Here is a 16,800-nt window from a genome sequence, read left to right on the forward strand (position 1 = left end):
TGCCACCACGGCCAGCTAATTTTTGTATTTTTAGTAGAAATGGGGTTCCACCACTTTGGCTAGGCTGGTTTTGAACTCCTGACCTCAAGTGATCCACCCGTCTTGGCCTCCCAAAGTGTTAGGATTACAGGCGTGAGCCACCGCACCTGGCCTAGATTACTTTTGTTTTGTTTTATTTTGTTTTGTTTGCAGTTTTAGGTTTATAGTAAACTTTCCACGTACCTTCTCTCCCACCCTCATTTCCCCTATTATTAACATCTTGCATTCATGCGATAATTTGTTATAATTGGTCAGTGTGTATTGATACATTATTCCTAACTGAAATAAGTAGTTTTAAGCTCACACTTATACTCCCAGCACTTTGGGAGGCCGAGACGGGCGGATCTCTTGAGCTCAGGAGTTCAAGACCAGCCTGGGCAACATGGCAACACCCAATCTCTACTAAAAATACAAAAATTAGCTAGGCGTAGTGGTGGGTGCCTGTAGTCCCAGCTACTCAGGAGGCTGAGGCAGGAGAATTGCTTGAACCTGGGAGGCAGAGGTTGCAGTTAGTGGAGATCGCACCATTGCTCAGGCGATCCACCTGCCTCGGCCTCCAAAAGTGCTGGTATTACAGGCGTGAGCTACCATGCCATGCCCCTTTATGGGTTTTGATAAATGCAAAATGATATGTATCCATCACTGCAGTATCAAACAGAACAGTTTCACTGCCCTAAAAATCCTCTGTGTTCCACCTATTCATCTCTTCTCATCTCCCCAAAACCCCTAGCAATCATTGCCTTTTTTTACTGTCTTTATAGTTTTGCCTTTTCCAGAATGTCATATAGTTGGAATCATACAGTGGAGAGCTTTTTCAGATTGGTGCCTTTCACCTAGCAATATGTGTTTAAGATCCCTTTGTTTCATTTTGTGCCCAATAGCTCATTTCTTTTTATTGCTGAATAACATTCCATAGTAGGGATGTACCACCGTTTTTTATCCATTTACCTATTGAAGGACATTTTGATTGCTTCCAAGTTTTGGTAATTATGAATAAAGCTGCTATAGACATTCATGTGCAGGCTTTTGTGTGAACATAAGTTTTCAACTCACATGGGTAAATACCAAGAAACGTTATTGCATGATCATTTGGTAGGAATATGTTTAACCTTTATGCTTGATTTTTCAAACAAACTCTTCTCTTTTATGTAAAGTGTTTAATGCAGAAAAATGTAGCATAACATTTTATTTTAAAACAATATGTTGCATGCAATTTCTTTTCTGACATGAGTTTGCCAGTTTAGGAATTTACCACACAAAGCTAAACACTTTAATGCCCAAAACAATATTTGGAGCATTTGGTTTTTTTAAAAATAGACTTTGTTTTTGAGAGAAATTTTAGTTTCATAGCAAAATTGAGCATAAGGAACAGAGATTGCCCATATGCCTCTTGCACCTTTTTTTTTTTTTTTTTTTTTTGAGACAGAGTGTCGCTGTTGTCTAGGCTGGAGTGCAGTGGCGCTATCTCAGCTCACTGCAACTTCTGTCTCCTGGGGTCAAGCGATTCTCCTGCCTCAGCCTCCCTACTAGATGGGATTACAGGTGCGTGCCACCACACCCGGCTAGCTTTTGTATTTTCAGTAGAGATGGATGGGGTTTCACCACGTTGGCCAAGCTGGACTTGAACTCCTGACCTCAAGTGATCCATCCACCTCAGCCTCCCAAACTGCTGGGATTACAGGCATAAGCCACAGCGTCTGGCCTAGCACTTACATTTTTACAGTCTATCATTTATGAAAATATAGTTGCATGTGGGTTTGCTCATGAAAATGTTGACTTTGAAAAAAGCAAAACTTCACAACTTTTAAAATTCAAATGCAATAAAAGCACACAGAAACAAATACAAGCAATGCAGTCTTGACTAATGTAAACATTATCACTTCTGGCCGGGCATGGTGGCTCACGCCTGCAATCCCAGTACTTTGGGAGGCTGAGGCAGGCAGATCACTTGAGGCTAGGAGTTTGAGACCTGCCTAGGCAACGTGGTCAAACCCCATCTCTACAAAAATTACAAAAATTAGCCAGACATGGTGGCGTGCACCTGCAGTCCCATCTACTCAGGAGGCTGAGGTGGCAGAATCACTTGAGCCCGGGAGGTGGAGGTTGTACTGAGCCGAGACTGCTCCACTGCACTCCAGCCTGGGTGACAGAGACTGACTTTGTCTCAAAAACAAACAAACAAAAATATAATTTCTCCTTCTTCCTTACCCCCACCCCTCTTGCCCTGGTCACCACTCACTACAATGTGTAAACTTGCAGACATCACTTTTCTGTGCTTCAAAAGCAAAGTTAAGGGGTTTTTGTTATTTTTATTCTCAGTTCACCAGTAGTTTCATTTGTGTTATTGCTCTTACAAAAATGAGATTCTACCATAAATATCGTTCTGCAAAATTTTTTTTTAAAGACAGTACAGATGCTTTTTAGTTTATGATGGAATTGTGTCCTGATAAACCCATCATAAGCCGCCCAATAATTGTTAGGACCTCAAAAAATAAAATAAAGTAAAAAAGTCATTGTAAGTTGAAAATATCATAAGTTAAAAATTCACATAATACACCTAGCCTACCAAGCATCATAGCTTAGCCTACCCTACCTTAAATGTGCTCAGATACTTACATCAGCCTACAGTTGAGCAAAGTTATCAAACACAGCCTATTTTATAATAAAGTGTTGAATATCTCATGTAATTTACTGAATTCTATATTGAAAATAAAAAACAGAATGATTGCCTGGGTACTTGAAGTATGGTTTCTACTAAATGCATATTGCTTTTGACACCATCGTACAGTAAAAAAATCATTAGGCCAAACTATTGTAAGTTGGGAACTGTCTGTATCAACTTTCCAGCTGAGTGCATAAAAAATTGTCTTTTTAATGATTGCATAATATTCCACAGTCCATTACCCTATGATAGAAATATAAGTAATTTTGTTATTCCAAATCATGCTTAAGTAAACATTCTATACACACATCTTTATGCATTTGTGCTAAAATTTCTGTAAGATGAGGCAGAAGTATAGAATTGGGATCATTGGCTAATTTCATATGCACACACACACACACGCACACACACCCTCACAGATTTAAATGGTTCTCTATAAGTTCCAGCAACATAAGTAAATCTCTACATGCTGGATGGTATTTTTTGCCACCTTCAAAGGCAAAAATTGGTATCTCATTATTTCAAGTTATAGTTTACTGATCTTGAACATCTTTTCATATGCTTGGAAACCATTTGAATTTCTTCTGAAATTAGTTCATGCTCTTCACCTATTTTTCTTTTAAAATAATTTTCATAAATAATATACAATAATTTATATAATACAAGTAATATATTAATGTAATGTCCTTATAAAATTTCAAACAGGGCCAGGTGCAGTGGCTCATGTCTGTGATCCTAGTGTGCTGGGAGGCTAAGGTGGAAGGCATCACTTGACATCGGGAGTTGGAGACCAGACTGGGCAACATTGTGAGACCTCATCTGTATAAAAATAAAAAATAAAAAAATTAGGTGAGTGTGGTGGTGCATGCCCATAGTCCCAGCTACTCAGGAGGCGAAGGTGCGAGGATTGCCTGAGCCTAGGAGTTGAGGTTACAGTGAGTTATGATCATGCCACTGCACTCTAGCCTGGGTGACAGAGGGAGACACTGTCTCTTCAAAAATAAGAAATTAAAAAAAAAGATTTGAACAGTACGGAAGTGTATAGAATTAAAATGTAAAACTTCTGTCTCCCGAAATCAGCTACTCTAGTCAAAATTTGGGATGTATTCCCCTATAAAGTTTTTTCTGCATATGTGATACATACATACATGTATACACACATGTGTATGTGTGTAACTATGATCATAAAAATCTATTATCCTGCATCATGCTTTTTGAACTTAATAGATTTATATATAAATTGTTTTACTTAACAATATGTCATATATAGAGAACTCTGATTTATTTTTATTTATTTATTTTTGAGACAGAGTCTAGCTCTGTCACCCAGGCTGGAGTGCAGTGAAGCAATCTCTGCTCACTGCAACCTCCACCTCCTGGGTTCAAGCCTCCTGCCTCAGCCTCCCGAGTAGCTGGGATTACAGGCGCCCACCACCGCACCAGTTAATTTTTTTTTTTTTTTTTTCGTAAAAAGTGGGTTTCACCATGTTGGCCAGGCTGGTCTCAAACTCCTGACCTGAGGTGATCCGCTCCCCTCAGCCTCCCAAAGTGCTGGGATTACAGGCATGAGCCACTGCGCCTGACCAATATTTTTTTTAAATTATTTTATTTTATTTTATTTGTTTATTTTTTGAGATGGAGTCTTGCTCTGTCGCCCACGCTGGAGTGCAACGGCGCCATCTCGGCTCACTGCAACCTCCTCCCCCAGGGTTCGAGCGATTCTCTTGCCTCAGCCTCCTGAGTAGCTGGGATTACAGGTGCCCACCACCACACCTGGCTAATTTTTTGTTTTTAGTAGAGACGGGGTTTCACCATGTTGGCCAGGCTGGCCTCGAATTCCTGACCTCAGATGATCTGCCCACCTCAGCATCCCAAAGTGCTGGGATTACAGGCGTGAGCCACTGCGCCCAGCTTTGGAGAACACTGATTTTTAAACCATCCTTTAGTATTCCATGTGGCATGGACTGAATGTTTGTGACCCACCCCCAAATTCATGTGTTGAAACCCTACTCTGAAGTGAGATGGTATTAGGAGATGGGGTCTTTGAGAAATTAGGTTTGGATGGAGTCATGAGGGTGCAGCTCCCATGATGGGATTAATGTCCTTTTAAGAAAACAAAGAAGCTAGAGCTCGAGTTCTTGTCCATCTGAAGGTACAGTGAAAACGAGGCTGTCTCTAGACGCCAGATATGCCAATACCTTGATTTTGGACTTCTCGGTCTGCAGAATTGTGAGAAATAAATGTTTGTTGTTTAAGATGTATTTTTGTTATAATAGCCAGAACTGACCAGAACATCATTAGATTTCTCTCCCTTTTGTTTCCTTTCTTTTTAACCAACACATATATGTTGCTTGGTGGATAAGGCATTCTTGTAGTGCTTTATAAGTATTAACCCGTTTAATCATTATAACCATCCCATAGAACTGGTATTCATTTGATTAAGAAAACTGAGGTATGAAAAGGTTAAGTAACTTGCTCAAAATCACATGCTAGTTAGTTGCAGAATCGATTGAAATTTTACTTTAAAATTCCCTTATTGATAAGTTCACGCTCTCTAGTTTCCTGCGGTTTCACATGGTGCTGCAGTGCACATCCCAGGGACCCAGCAAGCAGCCTGGAGAGGAGCAGGGAGTCAGGTCCAGGGGGACTGAGAAGGTCAGAAGCACCAGCACAGGTAAAAGAAAGAAGGGCTGAAAGCCTTCTTTCTGAAGTGTGGTATGCAGGTGGCCTACAGAAAGAGCACATTCTCACAGCATCCACGAGCAGAAAGAACAGACCACGGAGCCAATCAAGGACAATTTATCTTGAGAACAGAAAAGGTTAAAGTAAGTCAATAAGGGCCAGCTTGCTGGGCAGGGTTGCAGTGTGGAAAAGTTGCTTATTGAGCCACAAGCAATGATCCTAACAGTCATTATTTCTCAATGATTTGGATGATATGTATGAAAGAATATTATATTACATTATCAAATATGATTTGACATATTTACCTGACAAATTTGCTATAGTTACTTAGCATTTGAGAATTTTCATTTATATTGAATTGATTCAAATGCATATGGAGTGAATATTTGCTGTTTCTTCCTGGATGGCATTATATAGCTAAAATAAGAGAAAGACTATTTTTATTTTTATATATTTTTACTTTTTCTAGAGACAGTCTCACTCTGTCACTCAGGCTGGAGTGCAGAGGCGCAATCTTGGCTCGCTGCAACCTCCGCCTCCTAGGTTCAAGCTATTCTCCTGCCTCAACCTCCCGAGTAGCTGGAATTACAGCTGCACACTACCATGCCCAGCTAATTTTTGTTGTTTTTTGAAACAGAGGCTCACTCTGTTGCCCAGGCTGGAGTGCAGTGGTGCAAACTCGGCTCATTGCAACCTCCACCTCCTGGGTTCAAGCAACTCTCCTGCCTCAGCCTCCCAAGTAGCTGGAACTACAGGGGCCCACCACCATGCCTGGCTAATTTTTGTATTTTTAGTAGAGACGGGGTTTCACCATGTTGGCCAGGATGATCTCGATCTCTTGACCTCGTGATCCGCCCACCTCGGCCTCCCAAAGTGCTGGGATTACAGGTGTGAGCCAATGTGCCCGGCCAAGAAAGACTATTTTTTAAGATAATAAACTAAGAGATGTATAGAAAGCAAGTAGTTGAAAGTAAAATTAGATAAGAACTGATGAAAATGAGAGTTAGTAGAAATTATGGAACATCTTAGATTTGGTCAAACAAAAAATAAAAACAGGCAGGAATTTCCTTCCTAAAATGAACTAAATTTTGAAAATGTAGAAGCAAAACAAATTGTAGATTTTGAAAACAGAGATCCTTAAAACAGGAATGTTTCTGGAATAAATGTCATTATCTCTAAATATTTTTTAAAAGTCCTTGTTGCATGGAGGCATATCGTGTTCCTGGATGAGAACACTTGCTATTATAACGATATCAGTTTTCCCCAAATTAAACCATATATTTACCTCAATTTTCTAAAATCCCAAGAGAACCATGAAGGTCTCAAGTGGTGGCACTAGCCTAGAAATACAGAATCTATGACACAATAAAAACTTGAGAAACAGGTTCAAATATGCATTAAAAAGTTGCCTGAAATTAAAGCATTTAAATGTACTGAGGAAAGGATTAACTGCTTAATAAATGATAGTGAAACAAAACATGAGCTCATCAAGTTGCCAAAAATATGTTTTTCAAATAAAAATTTCCACTATTGGTAATAGAGTTCAGGAAACAGAACATTCTCGTGGTCTGATTGGAGTATAAATCGGAACATTTCTGGAGGGAAATTATACAGATATAAAATCTTCAACAGTGTCTATATTTTATGAGCCAGTAATTCCGTTTCTAAGAATGTTTTCTTTTTTTTTTTTTTTTTTTTGAGACGGGGTCTCGCTCTGTCGCCCAGGCTGGAGTGCAGTGGTGCAATCTCTGCTCACTGCAAGCTCCGCCTCCCGGGTTCACGACATTCTCCTGCCTCAGCCTCTCCGAGTAGCTGGGACTACAGGCGCCTGCCACCACGCCCGGCTAATTTTTTGTATTTTTAGTAGAGACAGGGTTTCACCGTGGTCTCGATCTCCTGACCTCGTGATCCGCCCGCCTCGGCCTCCCAACGTGCTGGGATTACAAGCGTGAGCCACCGCGCCCGGCCTCTAAGAATGTTTTCTAAAGAAATCTTTGTATTTAATTTTATTTTATTTTTAATTTTTAGAGATGGGGTCTCACTCTGTCACCCAGACTGGAGTACAGTGGCACGATCATAGCTCACTGCAGTCTGGAACTCCTGGGCTCAAGTGAAAGATTTGTTGATGTGTCCAAAGATTTATCTCTGAAGATAATAACTGAGTGTTGATGGTTTTGCCTAAATTATTTATAAACCTAAATAGTCAATAGGAAGGTATGATTAAATAAATTATAGAACACACAGTGAAATACTGTGCAGCCATCAAAATTATGTGGCACGACAGTGAGCTAACATCTGTCCAGTGCTTAGCATGTGCCAAGCAGATTTCTAAGAACTTGATGTGCAACAATGTGTTTCACCCTCCCCACACATCTGTATGAGGCAGGGCGATGATTACTTTCACGTTATAGCTGAGGAACCCAACGAGAGGGTGCAACTCCTTGCTAGTAAGTGGTAGAGCCCATATTTGAACACTCCTAATCATTACAACTATGTAACAACGTTGGAAGATTTTATGCAACTTAAGTGGGGAAGAAGGCAGTGTCCTCAGTGTGACCCCATTTTGGTAAAAGAAGGCATGTATCATAGAAGGAAACCAGAAAGAAATCCAGAAAGATGCTGAGTATTTTCTCTGGATGGTGGGATTCTCAGTCTTTTGAGCAGATGCTGTTGCTACCCTGGCCCACCCTCATGTCACCACCTCAAGTCCCCTTATTATAGGCTAGGAGTTTCCTGATCTTTCTGCCCAAGGGCATCTCTGGCCAGTGTACAGGGCAGACCAGACTGCTGAGGAGCTGATGTCCCAGGAGTACCCCTCACAGATGACAGAAGGTACCCTTTGCAGCTGTGTCCTTCCCACTGTCTCAGAGGGTCCCCAGGAGAAGGAGCACCAGGGACCCATAGCAGTAATGTTTATAGCAGTGACAACACCTTTGTGAGCTTTTTCTCTTCCTCTCCCATCTCATTTCTGCTTTCTTTCGCTGTGCTTCCTGGGATCACCTCCCAGCAAATGTATTGGCACCCAAATCATGTCAGCTTTGGCTTTGCAGAGAATCCAGACTTGGTGAGTAGTTTTTAAATGTTCTCCTTTCTTCAGTTTTGTTTGTTTGTTTGTTTTGTTTTTTTTTTCTTTGCAGAAAACATATTGCATTTTAACAAGTTAAAAAGAAGACGAAGTTATTGTTAAAAAGGAATTTACTAAGGTGGATTGAACCATGCATTTATCTCCTTCACAAGACTGCAAAAAGTGCCATCAAGGGAATAAAATGTACAAATACACAGGGCAAAGAGAATAGGAGAAGAGATAGCAGTGTACAAGAAATGCCAACAAATATTTGACTTAGCAGAGCAAAATGTCGGTGAACAGATTTGCAGTCATGAGGGAAGGTGAGCCAAGGTGTGGGGCTGCCTCTGTGTCTCCTCCAAACACCACACAGCCAGAGATTCAGCCTCCACCCCTCCTCACACGGGAGATAGAGGTTGAGTTCCGGGGCCATTGGCTTCAGACAAGGGATGCCCAGCGCCAAGGAAGGAGTGGGTAAGAACCACGGCTGAGAGCTCTGGGGGGAATTGCGAGGTGGGTACAAAATGAGGGGGGGTTGCTTTCTTATTATAAGCCTTGTAATACTATCTGGCTTCTAAAAAAATACTATGTGCTTGAATAATGTCGGTCAATTTTTAAATAAAATACTGAAGGAATGTTTTTATTTTAATTTAGAAAAATCAGACAAGTGCTATTTAATCCTCAGATGGACACACATGCACAATGTCTGTGGCAGCACTGGTCACAACAGCCAAAAGGTGGAAACTGCCCAAATGCCCATTGGTGAAAAAAATGCATATGTAACTTGTAGCATAAAATTCAGTTGTTTTACAACTGAATTATAAAGGAATGAAGTACTCATATAGCTACAATGTGGATGAAGCTTGAAAATATTATATAAAATGGAAGGAGCTAGGCACAAAATGTCACCTATCATAAGATTTTATATATATGAAATATCCGGAACAGGTAGCTCCGTACAGACAGAATGCAGATGGTGGTTGCCTAGGGCTGGGTGGAGGGGTACTGTGGGGTAACTTCTGGAATGGGATCCCCTTTGGGGTGATGAAAACATTTTGAAACTAGATAGAGGTGGTGGTTGCACGCATTGTACATGTACTAAATGCCCCTGAATTGTCCACTTCAAAATGGCTAATTTTACATTATGCGACTTTCACCTCAGTTTAAAAAGAAAGAAGGAAAAAAAAAGCATTCAAGACTAATAAAGGACTATGCGCGGTAGCTCATGCCTGTAATCCTGGCACTTTGAAGGCTGAGGTGGGAAGATCGCTTGAGCTCAGGGATTCGAGACCAGCCTGGGCAACATGGCGAAACCCCATCCTTACAAAAAATACAAAAATTAGTTGCACGTGATGGGGTGTGCCTGCAGTCCCAGCTGCTCAGAAGGCTGAGGCAGGAGGATTGATCGAGCCCATGAGGTTGAGGCTGCAGTGAGCTGAGATTGTGCCACTGCACTCCAGCCTGGATGACAGAGTGAGACCCTGTCAAAAAGAGAAAAGAAAGAGAAAGAAAGAAAGAAAGAAAGAGAAAGAAAGAAAGAGAAAGAAAGAAAGAGAAAGAAAGAGAAAGAAAAAAAGAGAAAGAAAAGAAAGAAAGAGAAAGAAAGAAAGAAAAAGAAAAAGAAAGAAAGAGAGAGAAAGAAAGAGAGAAAGGAAAGAAAGAAAGAAAACGACTAAGTGGGAAGGCAAGAAGAATTAGGAATGCTGGGCACTACTGCACTTGCCATGTTTTCAAGAATGTCACCGTGCAGACCAGTGATTCTGCCTCGCAGGATGACATATGGCCCTCAGAGCAGGCGACACAGTGGAGATGCGCAGGCCAGCCTCGTGAAATCGTGGAGGTTCAAGGGGCAAAGGGCTCACGTGCCTAATGAGTGTTGATCAGGTGGTAAGACACCCACAATTAGGAAGGGGATTGATTATTCCATGTGCTGAGCTTTTCTTTAGATTCAGCAGACACAGATGAAAATAAGGAACATGAAGGAAGCATTCTTCAGAATCTCTTTATACCTTGCCTGTTTGTGTCACACATAGTGTTTCCTAAATCCCAGCTTCATCATAAAGATTTCCTGGGCTGAGGAAGGAGCTGAGGGCTTCCCTTTTTAATTCTAAAGCTCATAATCTACAATCACGTATTTTTATGAGCGGAATTGTGCTCCAGTCCAATTCATATGTTAAACTTCTAAACCCCAGTACCAGAAAATGTGACAGTATTTGGAGATGAGGTCTCTACAGTGCAGTCAAATTAAAATTAGGTGACCAGGGTGGGCCCTAGTGCAGTATGACTGGTGTCCTTATAAGAAGGGGATATTTGGACATAGAGACCCACACAAAGGGAAGATGATTTAACAAGACAGAGACAAAATGGTCATCTCCATAAGGAGAGAGGCCTTAGAGGGAACCAATCCTCCAACACCTTGATCTTGGACTTGCAGCCTCCAGAACTGTGAGACAGTACATTTCTGCTGTTTAACTCCCCCAGTCTGTTGTACTTTGTTATGGCTGCCCTAGCCAAGCAATACTACACTGTATAATAATCCCTGCTCTTCAACCTTCAAATGCATATAACCTGTACAAATACGTTGCTCATCTTGTATTGGGTGATCAAATAAACTTATGATCATTTTAGATAATAAATTTTTATAGGATAGATCCTAGGGATAAATAATTTTTTGGCTATAGCCTCTAACAGAACGATCTATGATTACAGTCGTTAATAAATGCTTTTATACTACTAATTGCAAAGAGGATGTTGAGTATCAGTGCTTTAACGAGAATCACCACCTGCTTGAGGAAAAGGTACGACGTGAAGCATGGATAACTCACACCTGGGCAGCTCCCAACACAGCACACACACACAGGCAAAGAGGCAGCACGGGGCTGGCTGGTCATTTACCACGTTCCGTAAATGTGAATTCTGTGCGGCAGCAGCATCTCCTGGGGACTGTAATGTGGCCATTTTAATGCAAAATTAATTGTCAAATATAAGACTGCAGCGGCCTTCTCCCGAGTGATTACCTCACCCTCCAGCAAGTCATCTTCACTCTTGTCATCGATGCTCCCTACCTTGTTAGCAATATTCAAATGATCACAAATGACTTCAGGATCTCACGCACAAAACGCAACACCTCCTGGTCAGCTCACACCCATTCTAGAATTTGTTCTTTCTCGCTTATTTCTACAACAGGAAGGGAATCATTTCTGGAATGTGTGTTATTTCCCCATTGTCATTGTCATCATCATAATCATTGTAAGATGACACTTGTGTACATTTGACACCTGCTTCAATTTTAGACTGAATTCTGGGCATAAGTCACATTAAAAAATGTGTCTCTAATATTATAGCAATAAAGTCCTATGTGGTACGTATGATTTTTTTCTGGAACCTCTTATGTACTGATATTTGATATTCTGAACAGCCTCTTGGTATACAGATTAAATTATTGCAAGGCTGGAAGATGTAAAAATAATACTCCTAGATATTCACTTCGCTTCTGCCAAGTTGAGTTCTACACATGCCAGGCAGTGCAGCAGCTTTACCCTCCCATAGCCCCTAGCTGTGATGTGCCCTTTCACTGCAGGTACACAGACAGCCCAGCAGAACAAATGTCTTTGTTCACAGGGTATAAGGGGTGTATTCATTTCTATGGCTGCCATAACAAAGAGACTCTTTGGCTTAAACCAACAGAAATTCATTCTTTCACCATTTTGGAGGCCAGAAGTCAAGGTACCTGCAGGGCCATGCTCCTTGTGAAACCTGGGGAAATCCTTCCTTGCCTCATTCTAACGTGTGGCTGGCAGCCAGCAATCTTCAGTGTTCCTTGGCTTGCAGCTGCATTAACTCTAGTTTCTGTGTTGGCCTCATGGCGTTCTCCTTGTGTGTTTGTCTTCACAGGGCCATCTTCTCATAAGGACGCAGTTATGTTGGATTGGGGGCCCACCCTACTCCAGTAGGACTTCATTTTCATTAATTGCATCTGCCATGTTCCTATTTCCAAATACGGTCAGATTCTGAACTACTAGGTGGTTAGATTTCATTTCATTTCTTTTTTGTTATTGTTGTCATTTATAGAGACAGGGTCTTGCTATGTTATTAGGGCTGGTCTCAAACTCCTGGCCTCAAGAGATCCTCCTGCCTCAGCCTCCCAAAGTGCTGGGATTACAGGCATGAGCCAAGTTAGGATTTCAACCTATCTCTTTAGGGTAGACACAATGCAACCCATAACAAGGGGCATGCTGCAAACTTCATGCTTTTTAGTTTTGAGGGCAACTTATAAGGCAGCATTTTTGTTTGTTGAATGGACACAAAATCTTATTTATAGGGAAGTGCATAAAACACAGAGGCATAGTTTATAGACATATAAAGCAAATATCCATGTAAGTCTCATTCAGGTAATGAAACAGAACATTGCTAGTCCCAGAGAATCTCCTTGTGCCCTTCCTATCTTGCTAGAGGTAACCAATATCCTGACTTTTGTGATAATAATTTCCTTGCTTAACTTTAGAGTTAATGAAATGATGCTATATGTATTCTTTTCTGTATAATTTTTTTCACCAGCAAAATTCATTCATTTAAGTAAAATGAGGGTTATTAATTTAAAAATATCCATGTTGCTAAGTGGCTGCAGTTCAACTCATTTTCATTGCTGTATGTTATCCCACTATATGAATATACCATGGTTCATCCCTTCTATTGATGCACATCAAGGTTGTTCCCAGGGGCTATTACGTATGACACTGAATATTCTGGCAGAAGGATCCTGGTGCACACGTGGATGAATTTCTCTAGGGCATGTTCTGAGAGAAGGGATTGCAGGCTGTTTTCCAAAATGGTTGCACCCATTTGCTCTCCTTCCAGTAATATGTATGAGCATTTCCTTTGCTTTACAACCTTGCCAACATCCAAACATTTGATGTCAGACTTTTACATTTTGCCAACCCATGGATTATAACTCTTTCACTGTGAGCTTTAAAAAAATTATATATATTAAAAAAATACAAACATGTTTTTAAATTATTGAGATGGTGTCTTGTTCTGTCACCAAGGCTGGAGTGCAATGCCATGATCACGGCTCACTGCAGCCTCAACCTCCCAGGCTCAAGTAATCCTCCCACCTCAGCCTCCTGAGTAGCTGGGACCGCAAGTGCACACCACCATACAGGCTAATTTTTTGTTTGTAGATATGGGGTCTCCCTGTGTTGCCCAGGCTGGTCTCAAACTCCTGGGCTCAAGCAGTCCTCCCACCTCAGCCTCTCAAAGTGCTGGGATTACATGCATGAGCCACCACACCCAGCTTCATTGTGAGCTTTAAACATGCATTAATGGCTCCCAAAAATGTCCATGTCCAGGAAATTGTAACTATGTTTCTTGGCAAGGGAGAAGTAAAGTTGTAGAAACTCCAGTAAGACTGTTAGCTAAATAAATAAATAAGGTTGTAGAAAGAATTATGCTTGCTTATCAGCCAACACTGAGATGAGATTATCCTAGATTATCTGGGTGGGGAAGGACGGAGGGTGAAGAGACTGGTCAGAGTGACGTGATGTGATGTAAAAAGAACTCAAGTGGCCATTCTATGGTTTAAAGATGGAGGAAGAAGCCGCAAGCCACAGAGTGTGGACCACCTTCAAAAGCTGGGAAAGGCAAGAAAATGGATTATATCCTAGAACCTCCAGAAAGTAATACAGCCCTGCCACCACCTTGATTTTAGTGAGACTTCTGACCTCTAGGACTGTAATAGAATAAATTTATGTTGTTTTAAGTCACACTTATAATTTATAACAGCAGCAATAGCAAATGAATACACTGGATAAAATAAATCTGTAAGATTCTTATTACTAATAGCCAGTTGTTCCTTGGTATGTGCTGAAGGATGGTTACAGGATGCTTGAGGAGACCAAACTCCATGAATATCAAGTCCCTTATATAAAGTGGTATTTGCATACAACCTATGCACATCCTCCTGTATACTTTAAATCACCTCTAGATTACTTACACCTGACACAGTGCACTTGGTATGTACACAGCTGTTATACTGTATTGTTTAGGGAATAGTGACAAGAAAAATATCTTACAAGTTCAGTACAGACACAACCATTCAGTTTTTAAGAAATATTTTCAATCTGCACTGTACTCTTAAAATGGGGCATTAATACAATTCCTCAGAGACTTCATATGTCTTATCCATGAAAATAAATGTTGGCTTACAAGCTCAAGGAGGGAGGGTATTTTGGTTCTAGTACTTTTGACAAAGAATTTGAAAAAGAATATTTGCTTTGAGAGTGCATTCTTTTAGCTAATTATGACAGCAATATTTGGAGACAGGGACAATTGTGTGAGGCAAGAAATCAGCATTAGTAGAAGGAAAAATAAGGCCACTGCAATCTTACTGGGCTACACCTAATATTAGCTTTTTTTTTTAGATGGAGTCTCACTCTGTGGCTAGGCTGGAGTGCAGTAGTGGCACGATCTTGGCTCATTGCAACTTCTGCCTCCTGGGTTCAAGCAATTCTCCTGCCTCGGCCTCCCAAATAGCTGGGACTACAGGCGCATGCCACCACACCCAGCTAATTTTTGTATTTTTAGTAGAGACAGAGTTTCAACCATGTTGGCTAGGATGGTCTCAATCTCTTGACCTCGTGATCTGCCAGCCTCGGCCTCCCAAAGTGCTGGGATTACGGTGTGACCCACCGCACCTGGCCAATATTAGCCTCATACATAACCATAGGAACAATGATCAGAACCAGGAAATTAATACTGATCAAAATGCCGCTAACTAATCGGCAGACCCTATTCCTATTTCACCAGTTTTCCCACTAACGCCCTTTCCTGGGTCCAGCATCCCACACTGCATTTAGTTGCCATGGCTCCCTATCTCCTCTAGTCTCTGACAGTTCCTCATTCTTTCTTTAACTTTCATGATGTCCGGTTGTGAAGTGTTGGCTACTTTGTAGAATGTTGCTAAATTTGGGTTAGAGGTTTCCTCATGACCAGGTTGTGGTGATCCATTTTTCCCAATGCCATGGAATAGTGTTTTTCTCAGTGCATCCTATTGGGAAGTACGTGGCATCCTCACATCTTCCTGATCACTTGATAAGCCATGGTGTCTGCCAGGTCTCTCCACTGTTGTATTTCTTCTTTTGCAATATCTTGTGAGGAGATACTCAGACTGTACGCATAGCCTTTCTCAGGCTTTTGCCCATGAATTTTAGTATTGATTCCTGCCTTTAACAATGACTGTGTTGTAGATTTTCTATTTACATCATCCCTTTTATCTTTACTAACTGGTCGCTAATGTAAGGAAGAACTGCATCTTTCCCATCTACTTAATCATTCATATTAATATAAACTCATGGATATTTATCTCACTCCCCGGTTTACGATCCATTACTAGCGTGTTTGTTAAGTGTCCTTTGGACTGACTCCCCTCTGCCCCATCATTTTACGAACAATTCCTTACTTTCCTCTGGTATCGCAGGATAATCCAGGCTCATTCTCTAATTTCCCTGCCTCAACCCAGGAAATCAATCATTTTTCTAATGAACCCTAGTTCCCTTTATTAGAGAATGCTATTTAGAAACCAGTAATGGGCAGTAGGTATGCTCATTGCTACTGGGCCCTCTCAGCAAAGGTGAAAAACATGTTTACTCACGGTGCATCTGTACATACAAAATCCATGAGTTCATAATCTCCTCAATTCCAACCTACCACCACAAGGTTCACTCTAGCCTTTCTTAACTTATTTGCAATGCATTTTTGATGAGAAACTTTGCTCTCATTATCCACAATGTATTTACTTACTGGCTCAGTCTTAGTGTATGTGAAAGGTAGCTTTGCATTGCTAAGCCATCCCCTTTACTAGCTACAGCCTTTGTGATCATTTTGTCTTCAGTCTTACAGTATACAGTGATAATACTATTTTCCAAAGTTATATATGTTGGTTTTCTTCCCTGTCCCCTTCAGTGCGGTGTTACTCATTTGTGATAATAAGTTCATTAACAGTTTGTATTTCACTGAGTTCCCACACTTCATGGTTGACTTTAACTATGTTTGGGTTATGTGAAACATAGCCATAGTTGAGTCAGAGCTATACAAAAGATATATACTGAAAGAAGCAACATTCTCCTCGTCCCAACTATCCTATTCCCAGTCTTCTTACTTCCCACCCTGTACCCATCCAGTGTTTGTAACTAGTTTCTGGTGTATTCTAGAGATCTTCTTCCTCATCCTTCTTTATAGCTGTGTAGGACTCCACTGTGTGGATGGACATAGTTTAGTGAATCACTATAGTTTACTGAATCACTCTAAGTGGAAATGACATACAAGTCATTTCCAATAAGTTCTAATTACAACCAGT

This window comes from Hylobates moloch, unplaced genomic scaffold (assembly GCF_009828535.3).
Source record: "Hylobates moloch isolate HMO894 unplaced genomic scaffold, HMol_V3 SCAFFOLD_9, whole genome shotgun sequence".
NCBI classification, from domain to species: Eukaryota; Metazoa; Chordata; class Mammalia; order Primates; family Hylobatidae; genus Hylobates; species Hylobates moloch.